The sequence below is a fragment of the Notamacropus eugenii genome, chromosome 5, assembly GCF_028372415.1.
Source record: "Notamacropus eugenii isolate mMacEug1 chromosome 5, mMacEug1.pri_v2, whole genome shotgun sequence".
Lineage (NCBI taxonomy): Eukaryota > Metazoa > Chordata > Mammalia > Diprotodontia > Macropodidae > Notamacropus > Notamacropus eugenii.
Genome location: NC_092876.1, coordinates 218,658,253 through 218,674,654, shown reverse-complemented (window position 1 = coordinate 218,674,654; position 16,402 = coordinate 218,658,253). Strand labels below are relative to the sequence as shown.

General features: G+C 34.8%; 1 protein-coding gene across 12 annotated transcripts in view; it reads left to right on the top strand.

The window, feature by feature from the left end:
- The window catches only part of BAZ2B (bromodomain adjacent to zinc finger domain 2B), a 353,036-nt gene that overhangs the window by 22,682 nt on the left and 313,952 nt on the right, over positions 1-16,402 (top strand). Inside the window, exons 1-3 of one of the 12 annotated variants that reach the window (XM_072612066.1) lie at positions 7,088-7,174; positions 9,088-9,200; positions 10,328-10,415. The exons of 8 other annotated variants lie outside the window; for them this stretch is intronic. The gene's annotated coding sequence lies outside the window, so the exon portion shown is untranslated. Of the gene's footprint in view, positions 1-7,087; positions 7,175-9,087; positions 9,201-10,327; positions 10,416-16,402 lie in introns of those variants that run through there. 3 more of the 12 variants (XM_072612088.1, XM_072612064.1, XM_072612068.1) reach the window with 3 other exon arrangements.

Here is a 16,402-nt window from a genome sequence, read left to right as displayed (position 1 = left end):
ATGCCAGTGGTCCTCCTCACCCCAGGACCACCACTCAGTACTGAGACCCAGATCAGTGGCTCTGTTCCCCCAAAGTCTTTAGACTGAGAGCTCCAAAAGTAGATGCTACTGGGGCCAGAGCTGGGGTCAGCTTGCACACCCCTCTCACCAAGGTGAAAGAGCTTTCTCACTGTCTTTGACATTTGTGGGTTAAGAAATCTGGGACCTGCAGCTGCTCCCTGTGGTTCCACACCCTGAAGCCTGCTTCAGTCCTGTCCTTACCATATAGTCCAGGCTGGGCTGAGCTATACTCCTAGCCCAGTGTAACAGAACTTTCCTGTTGGCCTTCCAGGCTGTCTTGGGCTGGAAATCTCTTTCACTTTGTTGTTGTTTTTTTTTTTACAGGTCATTTTTTTACAGGTATTTTATGGCTATAGGGGGAGAGCTAGAGCAAGTCTGTCTTTCTACTCCGCCATCTTGGGTCCACCCCCCAGTGGAAGTTTTTTTTAAGGGAAAATATGATTATTTTCTAAAAGAGTGCTTGATGTCATGAATAATGTTTAAATTTATGTGAATAAATGATCACCATGCATGCAAAAATAAAAATGTTGTTTTTACTTAAGATTTAAGGAATCCTATATAACTTGATCTAGCTCCTGGTAAGGGATTGGTTTTTAAACCTTGTGGGACTTTTTGTACTTTATATATTTATCATACAGCAATGATTCTGAGAATTAATGAAATGATTTCTATTTTGTGATGTAATAATAAAACCTTAAATTTAATTTTTCTGGGGAAAACATACATTGTTTCTTTTAATCTCATAATGCCCCTGTATAATATTTTCTTTTTGGAGTTGGGGAAAGTGAAGCAGAGAGAAGGTAAATTATTTTCCTAATATCACACTGTTGAAGATAGACCTAGAATTCAAAGCAACTTGGCTAGAACAAAAATGTACTAGACTTGGCTATACAGTAATATTTCATAGAACCATGGGAAGTAACCACAGTAAATACCATCGTATTTGCAGGTCCTTGAGAAACCATCTGTGCCAGTCTTCTGTGCCCAAGGGCACACAGGTTGTAAGGAAAAGAGCTGAGATTCCAGTCCTTCCTGCTCTCTCTACTGCAGCACAACTGCCCAAACTTGCTTCAGTTAGAGACTCATTTGGATTGATAGGCATCTCTTTTAGATGACCCGGAAAAAGCTGTCATTGGCATCTTCATTTGATTTAGTTTAGTAACCTTGTTTTCTTCGGTTTAGTAAACTTGTTTTCTTCCAGTAACACCTACTCTGAAACAATGGAAATTTTGATTGGGGACAAAGGGAGAAGGGGGTCATTTTGGAGATGAAGGACAGTTCTAGGTGGAGAGTTTTAGGCAGCTTTAGGACAGCACAAAGGTACTAGGCTCCTAAGAGTTCAGGTGAGAGGGGTGTCATACGTGATACGGGGAAGAAGGAAGCCAGCAGACAGATTAGAGGCAAACTCCTCCTACCTTCAGTTTAGCCTTTTATGGACTCTGGGAAGGGCATGTAGTAAGTAGGTGCTCTCTTTATAAGAGTCTTTGGTGGATGAGGACAACAACGCCTCATATGTCTCACAAATGACCTGTGTCACAAGTGGCTGACTCTTGCCTGAGGAAGTCATACAATAAATGTGTTGGATTAAAGAACAAAAGTTAAATTGGCATTGCATTACTTTGTATTGTATTGCATTACTAGATCAAGCCCAAACTTCTCATACCGATATTCAGTACCTACCATCTTATGGCCCCACCTAACCTATTAAACTTGCCTCTTACACCAGTGTTGTCAGCCTTTGTTTTCTCAACTGTACCCCTCCTGTACCATACTCTTATCCACCTAGATAGCTTTCTTCATGTTGTCATGTCCACATGAAAATCTATTCATTTTTCTTTCTCTTAGTCTGTTGAATCCTTCCCCTTCATCAAGGATCAGTGCAAGTCCTTCTGTAGTACTATAGCACTTATTGTGTGTCCAGAGTAAGACCATGGTCATATAGAATGACAGAAATTATCTTATATCAGGGATCTCAAACTGGGGGCCCCACTGTGTCCTGAAGCAGATTAAAATATAATTGGGAAATGTTTAACAAAAATAAATAAAAATACAACACATAGTGTTATTTTGTGATTTTCTAAGTCAATTTCCAGTGGCAGTTTCTATTTGACTTTGACACCACTGTCTTAGATAATACAGGTTAACCCTGCTAAGCACTGATGCGTTTTTAACCTTCCTTCATGAGAATATATTTATGTATTAATGTAACATATGTTAATTTCCTTAACACAAACAATATGATGCAAATTATTTAACCTTTCCTTTATAAGTCAGTCTGTTGATAAGCATTTATGAAGTACCTACTATGTGCCAGGCACTGTTCTTTATGCCGGGGATTCAAATCTTAAGGAATTGAAAACAATTCCTACTCTCAAAGAGCATAGCTTGCATTCTAGGATTGTGATTATAATAAATTATTGTACTGTTTTAGGTTTCGCAGGACATTAGATTGAATTTTACTGATCCCAAAACATACATTAATATTTGTGTTCTTTTTTTTTATGATTGCCTAAAGTTGAGCACAGAATATGCAGCTATGTGATTTCCTGATCAATGTGGAGAAGTCTTGCAAATAATTTCCTTAACTGCCATAAAACCACTGCCTTTACTATCTTCCTCTTTAAAATAATCTTTTCAGCTGTAGAATGTTCAGAACATTTTTATTATTTTAATAACAGTAGCCATTCTTTTGTCAAACTGAACATGGAATTTCATTGGTGAAGGGAACTCCTAATGAGGAAATGTCTTCTGCCAAGTCAGATCAGCTCTGTAATTTAGAGTCTTAAGGAGTTGTTTGGGGAACTTAGAAGTTGTGACTCACCCAAGATCTTGCAACCAGTATGAATCAGGGGCAGATCTTGAACCCACTGTCTTTCTGGCTCTTAACAGTTCTGAACCCATAATGTCACACTTCTTCTCTATCTTTAACCATAGAAGTTACATAATAATAGAGGTAGAATGAACCTTAAAGATTATCTAGTCCAACCACATCACAGATAAGGACACTAAAGCTTGGGGTAAATTAAGTGGCCTGCAGAAGATCTCACAGCTAGTTAATTACACTCCAGTTTCTTGACTTTTGGTCTGAGGTTTTTTCTACTATTATCTAAAACTTCTCAGTGAACTCTGAATTGCCTAGAATCTGAACACTTAAAATTTTCTTTTTTCTGCATTGATGCCATTCTCTGCCATATTCTAGATCAAAATCATGTGGCTAAGTAGTTATAAGCTATGAGATCCTGAGACAATAGAGAATTAGGCAAGAGAGCAGGGATGGACAATATCAGCATTGTGGACAATAATGAATGCAGTCATGGACACACTAGTAGTAATTACCCCCTGGACCAGTTTAAGAAAGTTGTTTTCAACTAGAATCGTTTCAGCACCATTAAATGCCATTTAACTTTACTGCTCTGTTGTATATAGAGGTCTAGTGTAAATGGGTATTCCTATTTCTTATGGTTTTATTTGGGAATACAGTCTTATGTAGTTAAGAGCTAAAAATATTCAAAAGAAGATAGATATTAAAATTAGCTACCACTTAATATTTTTGTTATATCTGTATATACACACATTGTGTATATGTATTTAACCTGTGTAAACTCTGTGGGTGTGTATCCAACTTGTGTAAATCCTGAAGATCCTTATACCAGTTCAGATTTCCATTGATGATTTTGATTCCCAAAGCTACACTCTGGCAGCATCTCCCCCTCATGTTTCTTGGAGCAGCCCTGATGGGTCAGGGATAATTCTCTAATACCACTGACTCAAGCTTCCAACAGTATGCTTCCTACCAATATTATCAGCTGAGAATCATTTAGTCATCTAGCCTTAAGTAGCTTTAAGAAAGGGCAAGGACAGTTGGTATTAAACATAGTTGTTGTCCCCCACCCCAGTCCTTGGCACTCTCTCTCATGAGTACATACAGTGCCCAAGGAACAGTGGGGAGCACATGTGGTAAAGCAGTAACTTATAGCTCCTTGTTCTTAGAGGTTCTCCTCTTCCATTGGTGAGATTCTTAAGGAACTCCCCTTAGGCATGGTGTCATTTCTTTCCTTGGTTTCTCGTAGAATTGAGAGTCAGGTCTTCTCTTGACTTTAGAGGAAACAGACACTGCCACCAGTTGAACTGAGGATGCCATTTAGTACACCAGTGGGAGAATGGGAAATCCAGTATTTCTCAAGACCCTTGGAGGCAGGAAAGTCCTCCTCCATTTAAAAGAGGATGAGGAAGAAGGTGACCTGGTGGATGTTGAGGACTTTTCTTTTGCCTCTAAGTAGCTCCTTCTCTGAGACATACTAGAAAAACAGCACACTCCAAATGTCTGGAAAAGCTTCCAATCCTAGCTAAACTGATGTTGTTATCCAGGATCCAGAGAGTGGAGTGAAATCTCACAGCCACTTGGAACAGACCTTTTGTCTAGTGTGATTTTGCTTCAAATGACTTTCAACGACTTTTCTAATTTATTCTAATGCCTTTTGATTGTTTGAGAAGTGTTCTTGCCCAGTTAAAGTTTGCTAGCTAAAATGAAATGTGCCCTCTTGAGATATTTTTTTTTTACCTTTCCTTTGTATCCTCAACACTTGGCTTGTTATCTTGAACACACACACACACACACACACACACACACACACACACACACACACACACTCTTCCAGTTTATTCAGGGTACTTAAAAGGTTAGCACTACTTTTATGCTTCTGTATTGTTAAATAATTTTATTTTATTGACTCAACAGTAATTTAACAAATATTTCAGTGCCTACTGTGAGTGAAGTAATGTTCTGAATACTATTATAATAGGAATTCCTTGAGACTAAAGACTGTCTTGCCTTTTCCTTTGTATCCCCAGTCCTTAGAACAGTAGTCAGTACTTAATAAATGCATTTTATGAAAATGTATGTAATACATGCCTCCTGCCCTCAAGGCGCTTACAGTCTACAGGAGAGACAAAGTATAGCTATGTAAAATACTGAATGATATTACAAATAATTCTAAGAGATTGAGCAGTGAGATAGTCAAATGACTGATACACTAATGATATAAGGAGACGCCCTGTTAATCTTATGAGAAGGTTGAGATAACAGTGGTTGGAATGGTCAGGGAAGGCTTCATGAAAGAGGTGGGATACATACTACTGAAAGTAGCAAGATTTTAATAAATGGAGAGGAAGACATTCTAGAGATGGAAGTAGCAAGAGTAAAATGGGGATAATAGCACCTGCTTTGCAGGGTTGATACGAAGGTCAATTGAGATCACACACAAACACAAACACACACACAGCACTTTATAAATGTTAGCCATTATTATCATATATCCTGGTATATAGAGTTCTGGATTTATAGTCAGGCAAACCTCAAATTGAATGTTGCCTCAAACACTAGCTTGGTAACCTTGGACAAATTACTGAACCTCTGTGTCTTTATCAAGAAAATGAACATAATATTAGCACCTACTTCGCTGGGTTTGTGTGAAGATCAAATGAGATAAGAGACAGAAAGCACTTTGCAAACTTTAAGGTGCTTTATAAATATTAGCGATTTTTATTGCCAGGTACAGAGAGGAATACGTTAAGTTATAATTCAAATTAATAAGGACTTGTTTTGCTTTCTAGAAACCTTTACTCATCTCTTATGCCCTTCCAGGATGATTTCCCATGGTAGCTATTTCAGATCTGCTTTCTTCTCAAGGCCCCCCTCCTAATTCCCTTTTTCTTATCTCCTGCTCTGTTGAAAAAAGAAAATGACATCAGCTGGCATAAACTAAGTTATCCTCACCTTGGCATTATCTTTGTATTCACATTAATCTTGTCCTTTCAATCAATCTCAGAGGAGGAGGTGAGGGCATCTTAGGTGGGCAGAATGGCATGAGCAAAAAATGCAAAAATACCTGTTTATGTACAGAAGGTCATGAGTTCATCTGGGGGTATAGTAAAAGATGAAGTTGGAAAGAGGTCAGAATCATACTATGGAAGGCCCTGACAGCTAAGTTACTTGTATTTTATCCTGTTGACAGTGGGGACCCATTGGAGTGTGTTTGAGCAGGGGAATGATAATCATAAGATTGTGGGATTTGGAATTGGAAAGAAGCTTAGTGATCCTTTTGACCAGATAGCACATTTTACAGGTAAGAAAAGTGAGGCACAGAGACATTGTATGCATGCTTAGGTCTGGCTCTCCCACTTAACTACCAAACTGTTAGTGTTTTACATTATATCATTCCAATTAAAGTAATCCATTCTAAAGCTGAAGTAGTGATATTATTTTTAGTAGTTTGTTTCTGGGTTGATGGGGGACAAATCTTGTGAATATTAAGGAGTTTGATAAAGATCAATGATAGTTGAGATAGTCTAGCATGGGCATGATATTCAGACTTCAGATTTTCACTCAAGATTCCATATAGCATCTATTATGAACATTATTTTTCAAGAAAGATTTTTTTCTCGGTGCATGATAGAGACTCCCCTTTGTCAGTATTAAAAAAAATAATTGAATCCTTAAGGCAGCTACTGTGTCGGATTTAAAGGGTCATAATACGGTGTACTGTCTGGAGAAATGTCTGAGAATCCACTCCGATGGCTAAATTATCTGAGCCAAAATTTAAAGTGTGAAAATCTCATTCATTGAAACTCCAATCATTACACAGTTGACCAGAGCCTGAATTAAGTCTATGCAAATTCCTTCCTTAGTCACTTACTCCTGGTAACTTTGGTCTTTCATGGGAAAACTAAATTCCAATTCATGACAAAGTTGTAAGAAAAGTACACTTGGCAGTGAGAATGGTGGAGGGAAAAAGCTAAGAAAGATTAGAGTCCTGCCTATGGGTTACTTTTAAGATAGCTTAGACTGCAATTTTTTTACAATTTAGATGATTTTTCTTAAAAAATTAAATTATTATATATGCTATTCAGCACTTGACTCTCAGCTTTCAGCTGTTATCTTAAAGCACTTGCTTCTATTTTCCCTGGATCCTACCTTTGTTGCCATAGAAACAGGAGTGGAATAGGAAACTGGCAGCTAGCAGCCAGCAACTGAAATTAATGAGCATTCTAACTCTCCACCTGTAGCTGCTGTTTCCCATTTCAACTCCTGTTTTAATGGAAATAAGCAAGTAAGGTAAGGTGTTCACCAACACAAGAAAGAAAAGTCTAGAACCAAATTTTGATTTTTTTCAGAGCTGTTGATCTGGCTGCATAAGTACCGGAAGATTTCAGGGAGATTTTCATTTCTTTCTATGGCTAGACTTCTATGGCCTTCCTTTAAAGTTTTAACTTGAAATGCCCATTTGTGTGATTTTCATTCCTAATGAATTCAGGAACAGCATGTTTCCCTGTGAGGTGAGGTGGAAGGTTGTTAATTAAATTAAAAGCAAAGAAAAAAGCCTACAGTAAAGAAAACACCAAAGTACTCTAGAAAAAGAAAGCCTTTTGTTTTTAGAAGCAACAGATAGTTTCACGTCTTAAAAAAAAACCAAACTACAATATTGTTGATATAGTTCAGATTTTAGTATGAACACGTCTTTCTTTTTATTTATTATAATTGATTATAAGTTTGCAACTGCCATTTGAAGAAGTTGAATTCCATTACTGGCAAATTTTCAAAGGTTAATCTACCAAAGTTCCTTTTCTCATGGATACAGTTTAGTTCTTAATGTTCTACTACAGTAGCTGGTCTTTGGTCATAGCTAATTCCTCAGCTTGTTCTCTTTTGAACTGTGGGCAAAAAGTTTTCAGTTACTAGTAATTTAAGTCAGTCCTGAAAATATTTCTTAAAATTTGAGAGAAATTTACTATTCAAAGTTTAGCAGCACATAGTTCTACATATTCTTGATAACAATGAATAATAAAAATTTCAAAAGGAAGCAAATATTTTCTCCAAAAGAATGTAAAAAGGCATCAGTACACCTAATTTAGGCAAGCTAGTTGGTCCTGACCTTTGTTCATTTAACCCTTGAAAAGCAGAAGCATCTGTTATAAAGGTACCCTGCATAGGTAGAGGTACTTTCAGTGAAACTTGTTATTAGCGAGACCTCAGAGGCTTCCAAGAGGTATTTTATTTGTTTGCACTTTTGATTAACAAAGAAAATAAAGATGTCTTTTTGAATTTTTGCTTAGAGACCCTTGACTTCAACTTGTTGCCTTTGAAAGGACAGGAACAGGAGTCACAAAGTTAGGAGCCTGCCCTACTTTGACAGAGCTAGTTTTTGAGAGTAACAGTAATTAAAAACATCTGCTTGCAATTTCTTTTTAGTATGGTATGTTTACCCTGGTTTTTCCTAGGTTTGGATTTTCTTAAGCTGTTTGAATATAAGGCATTAACTCTTTTCATTCTATTTTGGGATTCATGTTCGAATTCCTAGATTGTGGTTGAATTTCCTTTCAGGGTCGTATGGCCAAAATTAGTCTTTTATTTTTTTCACTTATGTCTATTTAGAATTGCCAATGGACTCATGGTTATAAGCATCATTCAGGATTTATCATATTTGATAATTATATTAAAAGAAGCATGTTTGAGAAATTCAGATACCTGAGTCCCTTTTCCCAAAGTTGGCAACTTTTAGGATAAGTTGAAGTCATCAGGGTGGCCTTTGAATGCTTAGTCAATCATGGTGATTTCATCATTGAGTATGGGGGGAGGATTGCTTTTTATCCTGTAATTTAAGTAACTTATCCCATATTAACCTGGTTTCTTTGACCTCAAGATTGTGAACTTGAAAAGAGAAATGACTTTTTGGACTATATTCATGTTTACAAGAAAGAGAGTTCTTGAGGGAAAACTGGCTATAGAGCTTCACTTCTCATTCATCGATTGTATTTTCCTATTTTAAAATTGTTAGAAACTTCAGATATTGTCTAAAAAACTTATAGTTAGTGTTTTTGTTTATATTGTTTGTGTCTTAATTGTTCATATTTTATCTGTATAGATAATATAAAATTTATCTATTTTAAAGTCCATGTAAAGTGTTGGATAAAACCTCTAAAGATCTAAATAATATAATTTCGAAAATGTCATAAACAATATCTTTTTAGGGGTGGGATTGTGACATCAAAAAGAACTTAGCTGTTTGCCATGCAGTTGACAGTAGTTCATTTGCAAATTGAGTTCAAGGCTGAAGGCCCCCTTCGGAATGATAGCGGCCAAGGTAATTAACATTTAATATACAGTAACATTTGTTTTTTTAATGTTGCATTTAATTTTTCATAAAGTAATTGTTAAAATACCGATATAACACTAGAAAGTATTTTCCTCTTGGAATTAGGATTTAGAGAGTTGGCCGTTGGGGTTTACATTAAGTCAATTTCAGTAACGTAAATAATTTTGAATTAATTTCTCTTTGATAATGTTATTTGAAGACTCATATATGATACCTAACCTTAATGGCAAATGGAAGGCATTATATATAGACAGTTCTTTACTTTAAAATCAAGCTTTCCACAGGAATGGTTAAAAATGGGAACCCAAACTCTTGACGCCAGAGGATTCCAACATCTGTTTAGCAATTGACCTTTTCTTCCCTCTAATTCAGAGGGACTTCAGATTGACTTGATGAAATTTATAGAAATACCTTTTCTTACACAAATATAGAAAGTTAACAATTTGCCTTTGCCCAGAATTTCCCATCCCTTTTCCTTGTTTGCTAGAGACTTGCGATTTCATTGCCTTCCTGGGAGATATATTTCAGTGTACTGGAAAGAAGGCAGCTGTTTGTTTGTATTCAGGACTTGTGATGTATTAGGTAAAATTCTGGGTGCTGCAGGGACTATAGAAATAAATAAACTTGGTCCGTGACCTCAAGGAAACTCACAGCTTAGTGGAATGTGATGTTTCATAAAAGAGAAAGAGACAAAGTAGCATAGGGTTGCCAGGTGGAAGAAATAATAAGAATTTGGGGGCATTAGGGAAAACTTCATCAAAAATGTAGTGTTGGAGTTTGCATTTTAGAATAAAACAAGGATATGCCCTGTCCCTGCCCAAGGTTCCTTGTTCCACCATATCTAGCTATACTATGTAAGGAATATGTGTTTCTAGGTTTAAACAACTGATTAACAAATTTTTAAAACACAATCTATGCGTAAAATTACCAACTGTTTTCACTATTTTAACTTGTGATTTAACAGCAGTTAATTTCTTTCAGTAGATACCATTTTTGCTTTTATATTTTTTACATATTACATAATTTCTGCATAGCCTATTTCATATATATCAAATTCAGTTTTCTCAATTAAATTTTGCTTTTTCCCCAAGTTTTGTTTGATGTTTAATTTTCAGGTTTCATGAAAATCATATCCTAAAATGGTTTGGAACATGTAGGACATAACTTGATTAGAAGTTCAGGATTGCCTATATTTTTCACAAGGTAATTAGACATTTGTAACCTGGGTAAGATTGTATGAATGCAAATAGGATGAGTTCAACCATATAAATTTATGTTTTTCCTTATAATGTATATGTTTATATTAAATCAACTTTATTTGTAGAAATTTCTTCAGTTTTGGACTTGGTTATCCAAAAATATGAAACTGTGTATAATTTTCATAATGGTACATTCCCATTGGTATTTTCAATAAAAACTTGTTTCTCTGTATACCTTTGTGAAGAAGTCAGATATATTTCCTCTCGTGTTAAGTGCTATTCACTTACCATGTGTTCACTATGAAAAGTGGAATTTGTCTGAGTGATTACTCTGAATCACACACTTGAGTTTCATATACATTGGAGAAACTGAAAAACTTGAAAGTTTTGGTGGAATATTTGCTTTGTCCTGATAAAGAAATGCAGATGATAATATTTTACAGATGTTAGTTAATGTGGAAAAAATACTTGCCGAAAGAAATTTACTTTCACATGAATTGCTACTTTTAAAAATTCCTCTCTGAGCTTCTGCCTTTTAACCTGGATTAACTTTAACAATGTTAAGGCTTGGAATATGGTTGAAAGTTTAGAGTTTTACTATATGTACAGCTGGTACTTATTTACTCTGATACTTTAATTTTTTTAGTTAATTATATATTATATAATATATAATCATATATATGTACATATACCTATAGATCTCTGTGTGTGTGTGTATATATATATATATATATATATATATATATATATATATATATACATATAAAATTTATATCTCATCCTATCCTCCACAATTTTCAAAGCTACATTATTGTTTTGTCATATGGATCAATTTTCATCTTTTTTCCTGATAAATTCCCTCTAGTCAAATCAAACCATACCTCCCCTGGGGCATGGGGTCCTTTCCTAACTATTTCTCCACAAATTTATTTAAAAGTTATCTTAAATGCTCAAATAACCTCTCAAAATACATCTAGCTAACTATTTCTCACCTAACCTCATTCAAAAAATAATAAGAATATAATAATTACATGGAAAGGTCTAATTAGTTGAAATGAAAAACATTTCCATTTAAATAAAAAGTCTACTTCTAAGTAGGGAACATAGTAGAATAATTTGTGTATCCATATGTTTTGACAAATTTTTGTATTTTCTATGGGCATTTTAGGATAAAACAAGGATATATCTCTGTCTCTGCCCAAGTTTCCATATCTTTAAAAATAAAAAGAGTACTCCTGGACATTTTATGCACAAGACAGTGTTGGAGTAAAATGTTACCTGGGAAAAATCTTGGAAAGTTAATGAAAGGAAAGTTGATTTACATACTCTACTCATAAAATAGATTTACATCACTTAACTTTAAATATATTGTACAAGTAAAGCATCTTATTTTTTTTTTATTAGATTTGCAGTTCACCATTAAATACTGGTTTCCATTTAAACAGATTTTAGTGTGCAAAATTACAGATGAAGTTGTATTAGTAGTGCTTAGATAATGCGGAAGATTAAGCAATTGATATTCTTGCTTAGTAATAAAAGCCTAGCAGCTCCTGAGTATAAATTTAGCAAAAAGATGCATTTGAAGATTAGCTAAAGAATTTAGCAAAGCTATCATCTACAAGTTTAATAGTTGTGCAGAAGATTACATTTAGAAGTTATGGAACAGACTGTATTTATGTTTTTCCCCCCCAGGAATATTCATTTATTTGGTCCAACTTGGGGAAAAAATAAGGTACTGTTTGGGTCACAAGAGGAAATTTGAAAGTCTTGGAAATTTGAAAGAAATAATGTGATAAAATTGTAGCCTTTCCAATGTTCAGAGTAGTTAGGATGATAGATGTGATTAAGAAACTGCCACTGTTATCACAAAATTCATCATATGCAAAATAAAGTGAATAGCAGTGTTAAAAAAATTAAAATTTAAAAAGTTCTGTGTTAAAGCTTAAGATTTAAGCAGATCATGGAATGATTGACCTAGAGTTGGAAGGGATCTTCCAACTTGGAAGGCCATTCAGTGAAACCCCTTCATTTTATAGATGAACATTTTGAAATCTTTTACAATAAATTTTTAGGGAACCCAAGATTCTTTTATAACTGTTTTGTAATATGATCCTTCAGAATTATACCTTTTAATTACTCTTGCTATTTCCCCTCTGGTCAGTTGGTACAGCATAACCAGAAGCTCAAGGATGGTGTGCCAGGGACAGAGGGGTTGGGGTGCTTGTCCAGATTTTTTTGGAAGTTGTTCAACTACTAGAAGAATATGGTGAAGTTTGGGTATTAATAATAATCTTAATTTGAGTGAGAGTATCTACTTAAGAGAGAGCATCTAGTAGCAGTTGTAGGGAAACAGCTAAGATGGTTGATAAAGGGTTAGTCAATATCACATGTAGTATAAGGAAAGAATGTGGATCATTTGCTTCTTGAATATTCTCTCTACACAAATGAAGGGAGTGAATTGTGCCAGTACTAGCATATTTACTTACTGCTTGATTCCTTATTTACCAAGGTAGTGTTTTAGATGAAATTCACCCAAGTAAGTAACCTCTTTTTATACAAATATTATTGTCATACCTAGTTCAGTTGAGTTTTTTAGTGAATTGTTACCTTGACAGAAGACCAGTTTGGTTATTTTATTTCAGGAATGAATGAGATAAATTCCAATCTCTACTTAAATATATTAATTTAATATTAAGAAAAGTAATATAGGGTAGTGCAGTGCTGTCAAACTCAAATAGAAAGGGATCCCTGCAATTCGGCAGGGTTTGAGGTTGACCCCTCTGGTGGAGTAGATAGAGAATTGGCCTCAAAGGCAAAAAGACACTGCCTCTGAGTCTGAACAAAACACTTAATCTCTCAACTGACAACTCTGTAGGCCTATAGATTGTAGAGAAGGTGCCAACCTGTATTGATGGAGAGTGTTTATTCTCCTGAGAGTTTCTCATATCACTGAAATTACAGAGGTAATTCCTAGTTCTTTTTAAATACCTCAAGGATGAGTTAGTTAACCCCTTTGTGTACATGAAATTTATGCTATTTCATCGATATATTGTCTTTAAAACTATTTCAAATAACATTCATAAAATAGCATAATGTTTTAAATTACAAAAGGTAAATGTTTTGAAATGTGTTTTTCTGAGAATGAATCAGGTGACTTTACATACAGTTTATACCCCTTAATTTATTTGAACAGAAGATAACATTTACACACTTTCATCCAGGTATAATAAGATTTTATTAACTAATTTGAAAGGATATTATTTTTTCCCCAGATTCTTAAATTAAGTCAAAATTCTGGTGCACCACATTTAGCATCGTTTTGTATTTTTTTCTGTATAGTAATTTACATATTTTTCATTTTTTAAATTAAACTATTCAGTTCCTCATGTTTGTAATTATAAAACATTGTGATAAAACGTAATAGTAAAACATGACCCACATAGAAAACCTGCTTGTCTAAATATGATACATATGATTTGGCAGCATTTTAGCATGTCCAAATTTAGCTGTAGTAGTGGTTGGGCTAGAATCCCAACTGGTCCTGCTGAAGTCAATGGATTCTTGCTGGAACATTTGTGTATGCATTAGTTAATGTGCATTACAGGATTTGCTGAGTTGGTTTTGGAAGACTCTATGAAAAAAGAAAGTTTTCGATAAGAGGTCAGGTGAGAAATAGATGTATCTTGAGAGATTATTTGATCATTTAGAATAGCTTTGTGGAAAAATAATTAGGAAAAAAAGACCAAGGGAGGTATGGCTTGACTTGACTAGAGGGGACTTATAAGGATGAAGATGAAAATTGATCCATATGACAAAACAACTAATGTAGTCTCTGAAAATTGTGCAGGATAGGATGTGGTATAAATTTCCAAGAGTGTAAAATTTCAGTGACACTTACAGAATACCAGATATACCAAAATTTTACAGGTTCCATTCTAAGCAAATGAATAGTCTTATATAAAGATAAATTTACGGTCTTGCAACATTGAAATTTAGCATACATCTTCATTTAATTGGTTCATAATATAAAGGATATACAGTACTACACAAGTATAACAATTGGCTTTTGTAAAAGCAGTATACTACCTACATTCATATCTCTTATTTCTTTGTCATATGAATTGTGAACCTAATCAGAATCCCAAATCACATTTTGAAATGAGGTCCTAGATACCCACTCAAACTGTACCATTAATAATTCACACTTCATTTTCTTCCTAAAACTTATGCATTTTAAAACAGATATACAGTCTGGTCAGTGAGATATTCTTTATTTATGTGTAAATTATTTCCTGGAAATAATTTAGGCACATTCAGATATGCAAAGAATGACTAAAATTTTAAAGTTTAAAGATATTTTTAGAACTAAGAGAACTATTTTAATTGTCTTTCAGGTGCTGACATTAAAGTACTAGGGAAGTAAAAATATTCCTAATATGTTATTTTATACATCTCATGATTATTTTCACTTCTGCAAGGTCAGCCAAACTTAGGCAAACTTCTTATGAATGTATAAGGAAAAATAATTTGTCCCTATAATTGGTAAATGAATAGCAACAACAACGGTTGATATAGTGAAAGATGATCATTTGCAAGAATTTATAAGGTTCCTTGAGCTTTTTAAAAATAAAAAAAATCAATGTAGCATCATATCTCACATTTTGAGCTGCTGATTGACAGAAGTTCAATTTGGTATTCACACATCATGTGTAAGTGAGACATTTAGTTGATGTACAAACACCTATTAAATACTGACAATGTGCTGGATACTGTTTTGTTTCAGGAATGCAAGGACTACATATAGAGAAAATATAGTGCCAGCACTCAAGGTTAGGTCTAGCCGGAGAAGCAGCATTTACATGTATATTTACAATATTTACTTATATTATACATGTATAGAATGTTTTTGTTAAGTCATTTCATGACCCCATTGAGGGTTTCCTTGGCGAAGATACTGGAGTGATTTGCCATTTCCTTCTCCCCCTTATTTTACCGATGAGGAAACTGAGACAAACAGCATTAAGCAACATGCATAGATAGGTATATACAAAAAAGATAAACAGTTATTGAGGGGAAGTTAAGGAGGAAGAAGCTTTAGTAGCTGTGGTGATCAGGAAAGGTTTCATGTCAAGAGTAGTGGCGTTTAAACTAAGCCCTCAAGAATACTGAGGTTTCTAAGGGCCAGAGATGAGGAAAGACTGCATTTCAGGTATGATGGACAGGCACCAACAAGAACTATGGTGGCTGTGAATAAGAGGATATTCAAGAATCAATAGATTCAGCCTTTGATCTGATTGTATATTTGAAGATTTCATAAGATGTCACTTCAACTATATTAGGTCCTGAAAAACTGAAGTCAAGATTTCAGTAAAAAGTAAGAAAGAGCTAGAATAATAGTCTGAAGGAACAACAGGGTCAAAGGCAGAGTCTCTAGGTTGTTTTTTTGTTTTGTTTTGTTTTTAGGATAGGGTTGATGAAGAAAAGAAAAAGAAGGTTGCTGAGGCATACCTAAATCAAGTATCAATGTTGATTGACACCATTCAGTGGGAACTCCCTCATATCTTCTCCACTCCCTTAATCCCCTCAATACCATTCATTCTTCCTTCCCTCCTGTCTCCACTGTGATCTTGCTCCAATCTCTCAGAAGGTGTAAGGACATTGCTTGTATTATATTTTTATCCCCAGTGCCTAGTACAGTGCCTGACACATAGTAGGTGTTCAGTGAATGCTGGTTGGTTGATTGATAGTACTTAATAACTATCAATGGTGAAAAACTGCTTTGTTTTGCTTCTTTTCTCTCTGCCACAGAAAATTTTCTTTAGACTGGAGAGGATAGAACCAAAATAACTAATAGGAAATTGATAACCAAGATAAGTAGAGAGATAATAAGATAGCATTATCTGCCCTCAATGAATTCTAGTCACCAGGCACAGATGAACTACATATTGGAGTTCTAAAAGAACTGCTTCAAGGGGGCAGAGCCAAGATGGC